Here is a 14,980-nt window from a genome sequence, read left to right on the forward strand (position 1 = left end):
GTGACTAGCACTTGTTTGACCTATCTCCACTAACCCTCGTTTACTTTGTGATATAGATGGGACATGGTTGTTTTCAGACAGATGATGGTTAAAATGTCTTGGACAAAGTGTCCTTTGTAGAAATTACTATGTGTGGTAATTATTTTAGTCGAAGAGATAATTTAATAAAACATGTAAAAATAATGTGAAGGTTTTTCTAATGTGTAAACAAATCATTGATAGAATGGATTTGTATGTAGAACTGGTTGTATACCACATCTCTTGAAGAACACTGTATGGTATATATAATGAAAGACTCTTGGGCTCAAGAAACTAAACTATAGGTGGAAAGGATGATGCGGTTCCTATGATTAAATGAAAGGAACTTTGATGATTTTTTTTCTATATACTAAGATGATTTAATTGAGTTTGTGATGATGGGTTGAAGGATTAAATAATAAAACTGGACTGATAGGCTTTTACAGAAAATGAGAATGGAGCTCACAAGATCATAGATTGTGGTACATCTCTGACAACTGAAATGTGGAAACGATATCATAAAATGAGTGATATTGATGCAACTCATGATAATATTGATGACAGCTATGATGATGATTTACATCTGTGATAGTGACATGGACGCGGAGATTTTAAGACAACTAATATTATTAATATAGAAAAGATGGAAGCCTTAGCACGCCGATCGTGACGAGAAAAAAATATTGAAGGATGTTTATGGTATCGGGAAGACTGAAACTAATGAAGGTATCAACACTGTGAAAAGTGAGAATACATTCAAGCCTATATTTAGCAGATCCTCCATACTTTGTATAAATGGTGGACTCCTGAAAAGGAAGCATACAGACGATGAAGACACTTCGACATCAACGATATTGAGTTCTTGCAGTAATCTGGGTGAAGACGTTGTCTTCTACGGTGATTGCTACAGTGACTCTGAGGCTGTTTACAAGGCATAGACTGTGATGCAGAACCTAAAGCTGACAAGATCGAAGAATGTGGTGGTGCCCTGAGACCGAAGCGATGGAAACGTCGTGTTATAATAAATAAATCTGATCAAGCTTGTGATGATCGCTGGCTAGATGATGAAAGTAACCGTGAGGATGGTGTTAAAACGGAAGACACCAGAGATCATAATATTTATAATAAACATACAATGAAGATGGTGGTAGAAGAGATTGATTCCACATCATGGAAAGATCCAAAAATATTGGTTGTCCGGCTAAGAGTGATGGTGGCATCTGTTCGTAGAGGGAACTACTCGCATATCGTGGAAGTATCGACCATACTTAAAGAACTTCGGAACGCTGGCTACATACAATAATCATTTGATTAACTGTCATGTGTGTACTAATGAAAAATAAAATGAATTATTTATATTTTAAAAAAGTATGATTTATTTCTTGTATCCTGATTTCCAAATAAACCTGTGTTTCCGCTACTGTATGTGTGATCATTCCGTTTCCTGTGTGTACTGTGTGTACGTTCCGATTTCCTGTGTGTACATTCCGTTTTCCTGTGTGTACATTTCGTTTTCCTGTTTGTACATTTCGTTTTCCTGTTTGTACATTTCGTTTTCCTGTTTGTACATTTCGTTTTCCTGTTTGTACATTTCGTTTTACTGTGTGTACATTTCGTTTTCCTGTTTGTTTATTTCGTTTTCCTGTTTGTACATTTCGTTTTCCTGTTTGTACATTTCGTTTTCCTGTGTGTACATTTCGTTTTCCTGTGTGTACATTTCGTTTTCCTGTTTGTACATTTCGTTTTCCTGTTTGTACATTTCGTTTTCCTGTTTGTACATTTCGTTTTCCTGTTTGTACATTTCGTTTTCCTGTTTGTACATTTCGTTTTCCTGTTTGTACATTTCGTTTTCCTGTTTGTACATTTTGTTTTCCTGTGTGTACATTTCGTTTTCCTGTGTGTACGTTACGTTTCCTGTGTGTACTGTGTGTACGTTCCGTTTCCTGTGTGTACGTTCCGTCTCCTGTGTGTACTGTGTGTACGTTCCGTTTCCTGTGTGTACGTTCCGATTTCCTGTGTGTACTGTGTGTACGTTCCGTTTCCTGTGTGTACTGTGTGTACGTTCAGTTTCCTGTGTGTACTGTGTGTACATTGCGTGTTGGAGCCGAGTAGACTTGTATCCATGTAGCTTCATAGACATGTAGTTTCGTAGTCATGCGGTCTTTTAGTCATGCAGTCTCTCAGCCATGTATAACTCGGAACCAGCTAGATCCTTTTAGACTCGTAGCCTTGTAGCCTCGTAGTCTCTTAGACTCGTAGCATTGTAGCCCAATATCATTGGAGCTGTTGAAAGAAAAGGTAGTTGGAGCATTTGGAGCTGTTGGAGCCATTTGGAGGCTGTTGGAGCATTTGGAGGCTGTTGGAGCATTTAAAGCTGCTGGAGCATTTGGAGCTAAGGAGTAGTCGTTGCACGTCTATGCAAAGCTAAATGTTTATAAGTTTGCTGGCTTTCGCAAGTGATTCTGTAGTAGGATAGAAATTGTGTAATAAATATTATGTTTGTAAAAGACTTTGTGGTGTTTTATTTCTCTAACCGAACGCTTTTCTGGTATTTAAATTAAATTTATTTTAGCTTCGTCCAGAATCGTGCCAAGGACCCTAGACGACCTAATTAATCAGTATATTGTTTGCAAATTTATTTTATAAATTTTTAACTTTTTCCTGAATTTTTAGTTTAATTATTACGAAAATTCCAAGATGATGGTCTTGATGTCGGATAGGATGATGGTAGTAGAGGATTTAAAGTCTCTTAAGAATTTTGAACATGGTTTATTGAAATTATTATTTTTTTTTTTTTCATAAAATTAAACATTATTGCATCATTCAGGGATCGAACCAAGGACTGGAGCGGATCGAATCAATATGTAAGTTATTGAGTGATTTAATTAATGAATTGTGGATTTTTTCCCGCTTTTCTAGCTACATTATTACATGATTTCAAGATGGCTGCCGAATTTCAAGATGGCGGGGTCACCTCGGTAATAAATGATTACTGCACTGTTGCGGGTTAGAATAAAATCATCCAGATGGAAATGTACTCTATAATACAAGTACACACACAAGATGGTGTACTCCGACAGGTGGTAGCTCCTGGTAGCATGTACTGAACATAAAATGACGGATCCGTGATGGACGACAAGGACAAAGTCAAATTTAAAGGACAAAGTCAAATTTCAAGGTCAAGGTCAAATTTCAAGGTCAAGGGCAAATTTCAAGGTCAAGGTCAAGGTCAAAGTTCAAGGTCAAGGACAAAGTTCAAGGTCAAGGACAAATGTGTGGTGACTAGATACTTATACTAACATGGTATCAGCACACTCTAGCGGACGAAAACAAGATGATGATCTCCAGCGGGTGATTTCAAGATGGCGGTCGTCACGAAAAGTGCAACGGTGGTTTTAAGAATTTTTTTATTATTTAATTAGGTTGATTAATTTTTTTAATGATTTTTGAAATTTTTCCCGATTTTCTAACATAAGAATTACGGATTTTCAAGATGGCGACCATAACGATAATTGCAACAGTTACGTCTTAATACAAGATGGTGGTTCTGTCTCGAACAGGTGGTGCTATTATTACTTTAAATTAAAAAAATTACAAGTCCAAATATGCATGTTATTTTTTTTTATATACCTTATTTAATTTTCAGTCTGGTAAATGTCTCGATAGCCGAGCGGTTAAAGGCGTATGTTTTCCAACCTAGAGATCAGAGCTGTGATGGTTCGAATCACAGCGTTTCCAATATATTTTTCATAAAAAAATTAATTTAATATGTCGATAAGGATCATAATAGCTCTGGTAGGTAATGGAACATCGACCTTATGTGATGAGACAGAGCGACGCTGTCGCTCTCTAGGAACAAACGACGGAAACAAAGTTGTTGGTATCCAAGATGGCGGCCTCCAGTGGAACAGAAAAAAATCAAGAGCGACGCTGGCGCTATCTAGGAACAAACAGCTGAAACAGAGTCGTCGGTATCCAAGATGGCGGCCTCCAGTGGAACATAAAAAAATCAAAAGCGACGCTGGCGCTATCTAGGAACAAACAGCTGAAACAGAGTCGTCGGTATCCAAGATGGCGGCCTCCAGTGGAACATAAAAAAATCAATATGGCGACAGAGATGAAAATTTCATCATAATGAGTGGGGCGCTCGATTTAAATATGTCGGATCCAAGATGGCCTCCGTGATCTACTTGTCCCGTTACGTTGTGTCCCGTTACGTTGTGTCCCGTTACGTAGTGTCCTGTTACGATGCATCCAAGATGGCGGATCCAAGATGTCGGATACAAAAAGGCCGCCGGGGTCAAGGTCAAGGTCAAAGGTCAAGGTCACGACCATCCAAGATGGCCGCCGTGACGTCACAATCCAAGATGGCGGACACCGGCACCGGCACCACACCCAGAACCCAGTCCCCGGACCGGCTATCCTATACTACTAGTAGCAACAGTAAGTGACGTAGGTGTTTACAAAGTAACATGCTATCTTAAATGATATTTTGTGAATTTTTCATTGTTGCTGGAGGGGAGATATATCCCCCCTCTCTGTATGCCACTGGTCATGCCTGTTGTTGGTGGGGGGGGGGGGGGAGGAATAAATAGCTTGAGGGGTCAGATTGGTTGGAATTCTGTCGAGAGGAGGGAGGTACAGGCGAAAAAAAACGCGATTCAAATGTTTGAAAGGCGCTCGAATGGCTCTCGACAGTTTATGTCAACGTCAGTCAGTCGCTTCTAGCAGCATTCAGGCGTGCTCCAATTATCTCCCACGAGCAGCGAGAGAGAGGATTTTCGACGTTCGGTGGTTCGGAACACAATGCGAGGCTTAGGAATTGAGTTATAAGCGCTGGATCGGAGTTGCATGGCTGTAGGACCGATGACAAAGCAGATGATGACTTCCTTTTAGAGTGACGACGGAATTGGGAAATTTCAATTTCGGAAGCCTTCCAGAGGAGCATACCAACACTGTATACACTAAACTGTTGAAATCTAATTCTCATCAGTGGTATTTTTCTGAAGAACTGTTGAAACTACTACTGGCAAATTCAACATGCGGCATTTTCAATAGATCTCCAGTGAAATTACATTGACTCGCCCTAGCTTCAACAGATTATTTACTAGAATACACAAACAAGTTCAACTACAAGTTCATCCATGCCGTACGATTCGACAGACTTTTTTATTTAGTTTATAAGAAAGCGTATCTATTCGTGTTTAAAATTTCAAAACAGACGATGGGATTTTCTTATTTATTTTTAGACCAATTAAACCTGAGAAACATATAGGTCACATGCCTTCATGTTACTAACAAGACAATATATATTTTGGATGATCACAAGTGTGTAATATACATGACAAAAAAAATTTAATACGCAGTCTAATTGAATACACTACAGTGAATAGATCACGAATAAAATATTGAGTATTATCTTAAAGTGAAAATTGCAACTTACAGCAATTTACAAGTTACAACAAAGGTACGATTTAAATTTTTGTATGAAGAAAGCTGTAGAGATTTGGTTTTACATGACTAATGGGTAAAGACCGAAAAAACTCGCGAGTTCACAGACCTCTAGGATGGACTCCGCAGTCATCTGCACACTCGGGAAAATGTCACCAGTTCATTGGTCAGTGACTTGTGAGACCTCTTCACCGGTTAGTCTCTGACTCGACATTTCTCTTGTTGAGGATTTCTCATTGGCCCAGAGTCCTTCTCATTATTTATGAGCCAATAGTAGATCCAGTATTATGATATAAATATTTCAATTTTCCCAATAGCGAAGTGAATCTACTAATTTTTCCGATCTCGAGTATTGGGTAGTGACACGGAAATTTTGCGGATTCAATAACTTGTAGGCTATACTTGATAACGTTGTGTTTTCTCGAATACTTAAGTATTTTATTCACTGGTTCTTGTTCTCTACAGGAGTCATTTAAGTATTCATTTTCTTAAATAAAATTCAATTATTCATTTTACGAACGTTTTTTCAGCTTTAAAACCTTATTCTAACGTGTCAAAACTATTTTCTTGTGCAATGAAAGACTTCGTTTAATCACAATAGAAGTTTTCGGTGTTAAAAATGTCGTCTACTGAATCCGCAAAATTCAGGGGAACATTTCAAAAAATAATAGTTCTGCATGTCACTGAAACGTTCAACTTATAAATAACCGCCGTTGAATATAATTCGTATTTACTATGTAAAATACAGGTTAAGATTTCTCGGGAAATCAACGTATTTATAAAGGCTGAAAGGTGCAACAGATGGAAAGATTTCTACAAATAAAAAAATATATATGCTGCAAACAATAAACACAAATAATGTTTGGTTATCCTAACAAATATTTTGGATTATCACAAATTGATCAACACATTATCATTGTAATTATCACTGATTCATTCCATCATTATCTTTCCTGGACCACATTAATCATTAACAATTAATTTATACTCATCTCAACCTGACTGTTATCAAAAATGCCTCATTCACTTTTCATCAATAAAGCTTCTCATTAATATCAAAGTTCTAATTTTCATCACTATCTTTTCATAAACTCACATTGATTTGCATCTTTATTAACATTATCACATCATGTAAGTATTTATTCATCATCAAAAGTTCATGGTCATATAATCTTGTTCATTATTGCCACTATTGTAATGACAAAACAATAAGCATTACCGTCAAAACTATTCCATATCATCTCCTTCAAAGTAATCGTTTCTTTATTTTTGCCATACGATGCCATCATTTTCATTTTTACCATCACAGTTCGCATCAAAGTATTCCCTAATTTTAACAGGCGGGCCACTTTTTCCCCCGAATCCAAGTTTCACACAAAAAAAAATAAAAGTAATATTTTTGGACAAAAAATAGTTCTAATATATTTTTGTGAAAAAAAAAATAGTTTGAGGTTTCAAATCGTCAGGGTGTTAGCAGACGGAAAGAAATGCATTTGTTTTGATCAGAACTGTTGTTTTCCACTGAAGTCTTCAAAACATGATCGCATGTACGCCCTGGGGACGGTGGTGCGGGAAGAGTCAAACAGGCAGCAACATTCCCCCTCCCCCTCATTTGTTTACGCGGCAGCCATGGGGGCATTCGTCAGCCCCACCCCAGCCGACGAGTTCGCTCGCCGAGGGGACAATAAAAACTGGTCGCGCGTGCATAAATCTGTCCTTTATTGTCCTGCACGTCACCGTAAACATTCATATAAAAACACGTTTCGCTTCCGTGGGTTGGCCACTGCGTGTTTTAAGGGCAATGGTTTGAAGAGAGGGAAAAGTGAGGGGGGGAGAGTAGCGCTAGAAAACCGTGACACATCGGTTGTTTCAGCGACTCCTGCTTGGACCGCTAATGGCGGGTAATAAAAAAAATACACGCGAGGGAGCACGAGGAGCAGGGGAGAAGTGTGTGGGAACAGAAAGCTGAGTGGAGGAAAATGTGTGCATGTAAAAAAAAATTGCCTAATTTTTTTTTGTTTCGCCCCTCGAGGTTGTACTGATGCAAAAAAAAAAGTGGAGAAGACACGGTAATATTTGCAGCGGTCCACTAAATGGGCCTCGTTTTCGTTCCTGCGGCAGGGAAAGGTTTTGGTTAACTGTGCGTGCTTTGGCCCTTTTGTGGGTTTTGCGGTGCCCAGCGTTATGCCCTGTGGAGAGGGAATTAGAGGTTGTGAGCGGGGGAGGGGTGGAGTGAGAGAGCCTGCTAATGCGATGTGGTTGCCGCAATGACGTCAGCGTTAATTGTCCTGCCGGACGCACACGGGAGGAAGTATAATGAGGGAAACGTCATACTGTAACGGCTTTGTGTTCTGTAACGGTCAACCCCCTCCCACCCTTCCTCAATTCCACCTCTCTCTTCTACGTTCCGCCGGTGCAAGAGACACTTGTGATCTCATGACTTCACAGTCAGGAACATACACTAACCAACCTAACATTTTACGAAAGTACATCCTGACCTTTCCATCCTGATTTTGGCTATCCATGATTTCACGAATATTTATCCCGGTAGCCACCAGAATTGGTCCATTATCGATTCTTTTCTCAGCATCCCTGTTTTGTAAAGTTGTGTATTATTGTTTGTCCTGATTTCGTTGACTGCAATTTGTAAAAAAAAAAAAAAAAAAAAAATGCTCAAAACTGTTTATGAGCTCTTCTGACGGGTAATTTCAACAAACATGAAGTCCTACAAGATGTGCTGAAGTTCTGAGATTTTCATCAGTAATTTTTCTGATTGAGTTTGTTTATGCTTTCACCCGTGTGCCGAAGAACGGAATTAAAAACCACAGCGTGAAAATGCTTCACCGATACAAACAAAGTATGGATTTTTGTTTCTCGTTTTTTTTTTTTTTTTTGCGGCTTAGTCCTTGAAGAGACATCATTGTCAGATAAATCATTAAAACATGCATTTCTCACAAACCAGTGAAAATTCATGACAGGTAACTTTATTGACGCTTTCAGTTTGACACCTTCCTTCACTTCTGAAGGAAAAAAAACCTATAAATAGGTGGCTAACTTGTTTCTTCAGAAAAAAATTACTATAAACGTAATACTTTAAAAATCTAACAGTTTTATGCTTAAACTGTATTTTGCGACTCGCAAAGGTGTTGCATTCTGAAGTTAAAATTATTTAAAAAAAAAAAATTCTACTCTTACAAAATATTTATTTGGAAAATAGTTTGTGACTAAGCGTACTGGGTAAATAAAATAGAGCGGGGCGAGTAGACAATAGAGTAGGTACATTCATTATGGCATAAATGTAATGAACATATGAAAAATGAAAATAAACCAGAAGCCCTGATACAAGCTTTTTCCTCAGATAGTGATGATGAAAAATACTGAAAAATATATAAGAGGGCATAATTATCAGGTATTACATAACTAATATATAAAAATATTCTACCACTATAAAATTAAAGCCTAAAGTAAAACATTGAAAGCCAAACTACTAAAATATTTTATTAACATTGGCAACATTACTTGTATGCATTCGCACTCATGATTAGTATAAACACAGCAAATACTAGCTAGAAAACTGACTATAGATATTATTAAAAAAGTTGCTTAGATAATATTCAAGTAATATGCGTATCAAGGCACTGTCTCTAGAACCAAATACAATGTTAAGTGCCAAAAACAAATCAAAATATCATAATAAAACTTCATATTTAAAATATAATATATGTTAGCTAACAATATCAGTTATCACAAGCAAGTTAATGTGTATCACTGCACCCGATTAATGGTGCAGTTATTCAAACAGCCAACACGCCACAGGTGTCGACTCCATTGTAGATGCAAGGAGTCACCGCGAAGCTCCTTCTGGCGGGGGGACGATGACATGAGTCCGGATCCCCAGGAATAGTAGCTCACAGCAGTTTGGGCAAAGAGGTGTTGCCTTCCTCGGAGAATCACCCCAAGGCAAACTTCTGGTTCGGCGGCTCAACACGAGTCTGCCACCTTTACAGCTCTTAGTAACTGATTAATCATAGGAGAGGACTTAACTGAAGGACACGCGGCCTCTTTAACTTCACGAGTACTAAGTTCCGCAGTAATCAAATATTTTCAAGGTAACATCTTCCAACCTTCTGTTTCACCACCTCCAGAAACTATGTCCCACTCCGTATATAACGTAAGCAATTGTGAACGCCGAAGTAAATTTTAATATTGTGTCCTGAAATGTATGAATGTTATACGGCAGAACAAGAGGATCTCAAATAAGCATAGCACTTTTTTCTTATATAAACGTAACGTAAGGCTGTTAAGTACCTTACGTGTCTCTCGTTAGTGTCTCAGTTGAAAGTCCCGCTAAAGTCAAAGTCGTTCACTTGCTACCACTCCAGCACCTACAGCTCAACAGAATTGAAAAATAGTACTGCTGCCACAGGATACTAAGTCCTTACTTAACTCGTTGGTTCACTAGCCAACAGTGAAAATGTTACAAGAACAAAATTAGTTGTTCGGTACTAAATTGACCACGCTGATCACGAAAACGACCATGAAAATCGCCGTTATTAGAGGGGCGGGGGGAGAGCTATTAGTTAATGATTAGCATTTCCTTTGAGCCATCCCGATATTGCCTTAGAAATTCTGCGGATGCTGATCAACATGATTATCCTCTTCCGACAACATTATGGGTGTATTGTTGAGTGTACTCTATTTTTAGCCTGAGTTGGGCGGGAAAGGGAGGGGTGGAGTGCGTGGTTGCAGGTGACGTTCATGCACTGAGGCGCAGTTTCAGTCCAGTTTCCGTTCGTACCGGTTGTGTTCTTTGCATATACGTAAAAGACGTGATAAAACAGTGCCATAATAGTGATTAATCTCATTTTATTAATGTGTGTGATGCAAAATGTCACGCACATGTGTAAACTCTGATGATAATGTTTGCTATATTTGTGGACAGGTGGTGTTAAAATCACAAAAGTGAATATTAACGCCAATTATTAAAGCCTACAGCCTGTATTTTGTTTGTAGAATCAGAGACCTGGACAAGTTCTAGGCCCTGCATATATGTTGCATTTCTTGTATCGCTAGTCATCACAGAATACTTTACTCCAAAAATATTCTATCACCAGTGTTCGACGAAAATTACTACGTTCCACACTACTGGTTACCACAGAATTCTATCTTTACACTTACAATAGTGATGACAACATTACAAGAGTCGTATTCGTTAAAGACGTAAGCGGCAGCACGGCGACGGACATAGCTTCATTCTGGAGCGAGGGCTAGTGTAGCTGTGTTCACTCTGCGAGTCTCTCCGAGGGCTTCTGCTATAACTCTCTCCCCTCTCTGCGACAGCCCGTGGGGGTCTACATATACTCCGCCAAGTCGCCCAGAAGCATGAGGAAGAACCTTCTTAAACCTTCCATAACCGAAAGGCATGAAATCCATTTCCAGGTCGCATGACACAAGCCAAACCTTTTTCGGTAAGCGGGGCTATTTTCTCTCTGTGGCATTTTTTGTTGAGGCCTTGCCAGTTGCCTACCTCCAAGGGATGACGCACAGAACTAGCCACATTAAAAATCATTCAGGCCACAATAAAAGACAAAAATTGGGTGAATATAAAAGGCAATAGGCACAACAAGTTTCCAAGAAACAGTTTGTAATTAATACTTCAATAAAGATAGCGTATATTTGTACAACAAATGTGTGGGGTCATTTTTTGCGTAGGTATATGAAATACAATTAGAGATAATACTAACGAAAATACTTACGAAAATCGGTGCATAATTTAATACTTAAATTGATGTTTCATTAAAGCATAATATTTTCAAACCATGGAAAAGAGAATCGAACATTCAATAATTTGACTATATTTTGTGTTATTATGCTTATTTATGTACGCAGTTAACACACAATATCGACGTAGAACAACAAATTCAATTGATGGACTGTGATTAAATTTTATAAATAGCCTATGGGCGTAGCCTAAAATTGTTGAATACAAGGCCGAAGTGATTTATAAGAATACATTTATTACAGTCCGGTTATGGAGGTCTAAATTTTATGGAATTCCTGGCCCAGAAATATTTAAAAAGATGATGCTTGAAAACTGATTTTTAGTCTTCAGTGCTTTTTCAAAACCTGAAATTATTACATATATATTTTTACTTTTGAAAATGTATATTCTTAATTATGTACCACTGCTCATGATTTTATATCATAATTTAAAGACACGAATACTCTCATTTTTTATAGTTAATGGCCAAATTTAAGACATACTTAAGTTATTTTAAGCCGGTTAATGACTTGAAATTTTACTGAAAGAAAAAAAAAAACATTGATTTAGATGGGGGCCTTGGTTATAACCTGCCTGACTATCCTTGAATAGCCTTTAAATAACAATAATGTTTCTCGGGACTGGGGTCGCTCATCTGACAGACACAGTCCGCACCGCTGGCTCTCGCAGCGGCCTCGGAGTGCGGTGACGTCAGAGCTGGCATGTGGGTCAGGTGTGCGACAGAGAAGCGGTTAAGGGGTGGAGAGGAAGGGGTTGGGACGAGCTAGGGATTGGCGAGAGCCATCTGCGCGCAATATCTCCGCCATGTGTCAAAGATTGTTCAGCACCGCGAGAGAACAGGGTCGCTGTGTTGAGGGTAGGAGGAGCTAGAGGGGGGAGGGGATGAGAGTAGGAGCAAGTCACACAGGAACTGTATATCACGTCGGCCGCAATTGAAATGGAGGAGGGAACACCCCCCGGGCGCCGAATCGCCGCAGGTCCCGTGGTTATTGGGTCGAAAAGGGAAGGGGGGGAGGCAGGGAGTTTGGTGTATCATCCTATAGTTGCCTCACCAGCAAAGTGCTTCCTCCAGGGCTATAGACGAGGAGGCAGGGGGGAGGTTGCTGACGACAGAGAGAACGTCGTCGAGAGGTTGAACATTCCGTGCTGCTTGGGCGACGACACTGTTGTCTATCCCCCCTACCCCACTGCACCAACAGCTGAATACGGGTACTGATACATAGAGGTATTGGATGATGCAAGACTATGAGTTGAATAGCGAAAAAACCGTAATTACGGTGCAGTTAATTCAGTACACCGCCAAATAAAGAAATGCTACAAAATTCACATCAATTAGCTAATTCAAGTTATTAAATTTAATAAACATTTAATTTGCTTTTTAATCCTAAAATGCTATGTACTAAGTTAAAAATATTGTTACAATTTATGTGGGGAGAAAACTGGGTTCCTAAGGGATAGCCAAATTAAGTTTTTCAATTACAGTTTTAATTAATTACTAATATTTACATCACTAATAAAAAATTGTACTTAAATAATGTCTGATCAACAATCACAGGCACTTAAAAATATTTATTTAAGTAGTATAGTTTGTGGGCTCCGGGCACAGGGTTCAGGGTGAAGTGCGAGGTGACAGTCCGCCATCTTGGATTCTGAATTACGAATGATCTTGCATGATCTTGAAATTGAACTTTGACGTGAACCTGGAACATTGACCTTGAACTTGACCTTTCCCCTTCAAAATTTGCCCAAAATTTGTCAAAGCTTACTAAAAATTCTTAAAAAAATCGTAAAAATGTTCATTTTTTGGAAAAAAAATTCCGCTAAATCATCTAAAAAATTTGAAAAATAAAAAAAAATAATTTCCGAGGGAAATTTCCCGTGTCAAAGGAAAATTTCCCGTTTTTAGTCCATAAAAATGACAGCGGCTATAAATGACCGTATATAGGCTTAAGCATTCATGTCTACAGCCTCCGATAAGCCTCTAACGTCATTATGGATTATGTCTTCAACGTTTCAATTTCCGTAACGGCCGCCATCTTGAAAATCTATATTTATTATCCGATTTTGATGAAAAACACAAAATTTATACCAAAAATAAAGTAATAAAATGTTAATAAAATATATTTAAAAAAAAAAAAACAAATGTTGCTTTTTCCGTTATGGCAGCCATACTGAAAATCCGTAATTTTTATGTTAGAAAATCGGGGGAAAAGTTAAAAATATAAAAAAATCTAATTAAATAATAAAAATATAATAAAATATTATTATAAAAAAATATTAAAAACACTTATGCAATGGAGCTCGAAGTTCTCGGTGCAAACCCGACGAGGTCAAAAAAAAAAGTGACTGGTCCTTCCTCGATGTAAGTTATCGGCAGACTGGCCTCCCACCACTTATGTAAAGCTATATAAATCGTCAGCTAGTATGACGTCATGTCCGCCATCTTGGAAATCTTTATTTATTATCTGATTTTAATGAGAAAAAAAATAAAAAAATAATTATTTATTTTTAGTAAAAAATTTTTAAAAACACTGTTGCACATATCGTTACGGCCACCATCTTGAATTCTTGTAATTTGAAATGTTTCGTAATGCCCATCATTTTGGATGACTATGACATCATCGCTACACTTAATGTTACATCCACCATATTGGATTCTAGAATGTTACACTGTTTGTTACGGCCTCCATCTTGAAAAACTGCAATTTTTTGCTAGAAATTTGGAAACAAATTTTATTAAAATAATATTTAAAAAACGCACTTAATCCTTGCAGTCTTCGATTTGAACCTGGTAGAAATAAAAAAAAATCCTCGACAGATCCTTCCTGCACAGAAGCAGCAGGTACACTAACATCCCACCACCAATAACAAGGTATATCGTCAGCTGGTATTACGTCATGTCCGCCATCTTGTCTACGTCTGCTGGATGCCACCCTCTTGTTTTCGTCTGCTAGAATGCGCTGATGCAATGTTAATTTAATCCTTACCCGCTAAAGCGCAGTAATCATTTATTATTACTGTGACACCTGCCATCTTGTCATTTGGGTGCCATATTGGAAAGTATTAATAATTTAGCTATAAATTCGGGAAAATTCCAAAATTCATTAAGTAAATTTACAATCAATATACTGATTGATCCGGTCAGTACCTGTTCTTGGTTGGATACTTTATCGAAGCAATATAATTTTATTTTATGTAAAAAGTAATAATTTCAAAAAATCATGTTTAAAATTCTTAAAGAGGCTTAAAATCCTCTACCACCATCATCTTTTAGGCAATCAAGACCACCTTCTAGGAAATTCTTAACAATTAACATAGAAATTCAGGAAGAAGTTCAAAATTCATTAAATAAATTTGCAATCAATATGCTGATTAAATAGTTCAACTTACGTCCTTGGAACGATCCTGGATAATGGAAAAAATAATAAATATAATTTTTTACATAATAGTGACAGGTTCTAAAAATAAAACACCACAAATTCTTTCAGAAAATAAATTTTTTTACTTAATTTATATTCTACTACAGAATCACCTGCGAAGTTTAGCAATCTTACAAACATTTAGGTCTGCATAGGCGTGAAATGACTAATTCTTAGCTCCAATCGGTTTATACTAGACAGAGACCAGCCAGAACCTTTACTGACATAGTCCTCCTCTTCTTGACAGAGTTTCCGGACACCGTGTTTAACAGTTTGCTTCACTACGTTAGAACTGTAAATTACTGCAGGC

Source organism: Bacillus rossius, chromosome 1 (assembly GCF_032445375.1).
Source record: "Bacillus rossius redtenbacheri isolate Brsri chromosome 1, Brsri_v3, whole genome shotgun sequence".
NCBI lineage: Eukaryota > Metazoa > Arthropoda > Insecta > Phasmatodea > Bacillidae > Bacillus > Bacillus rossius.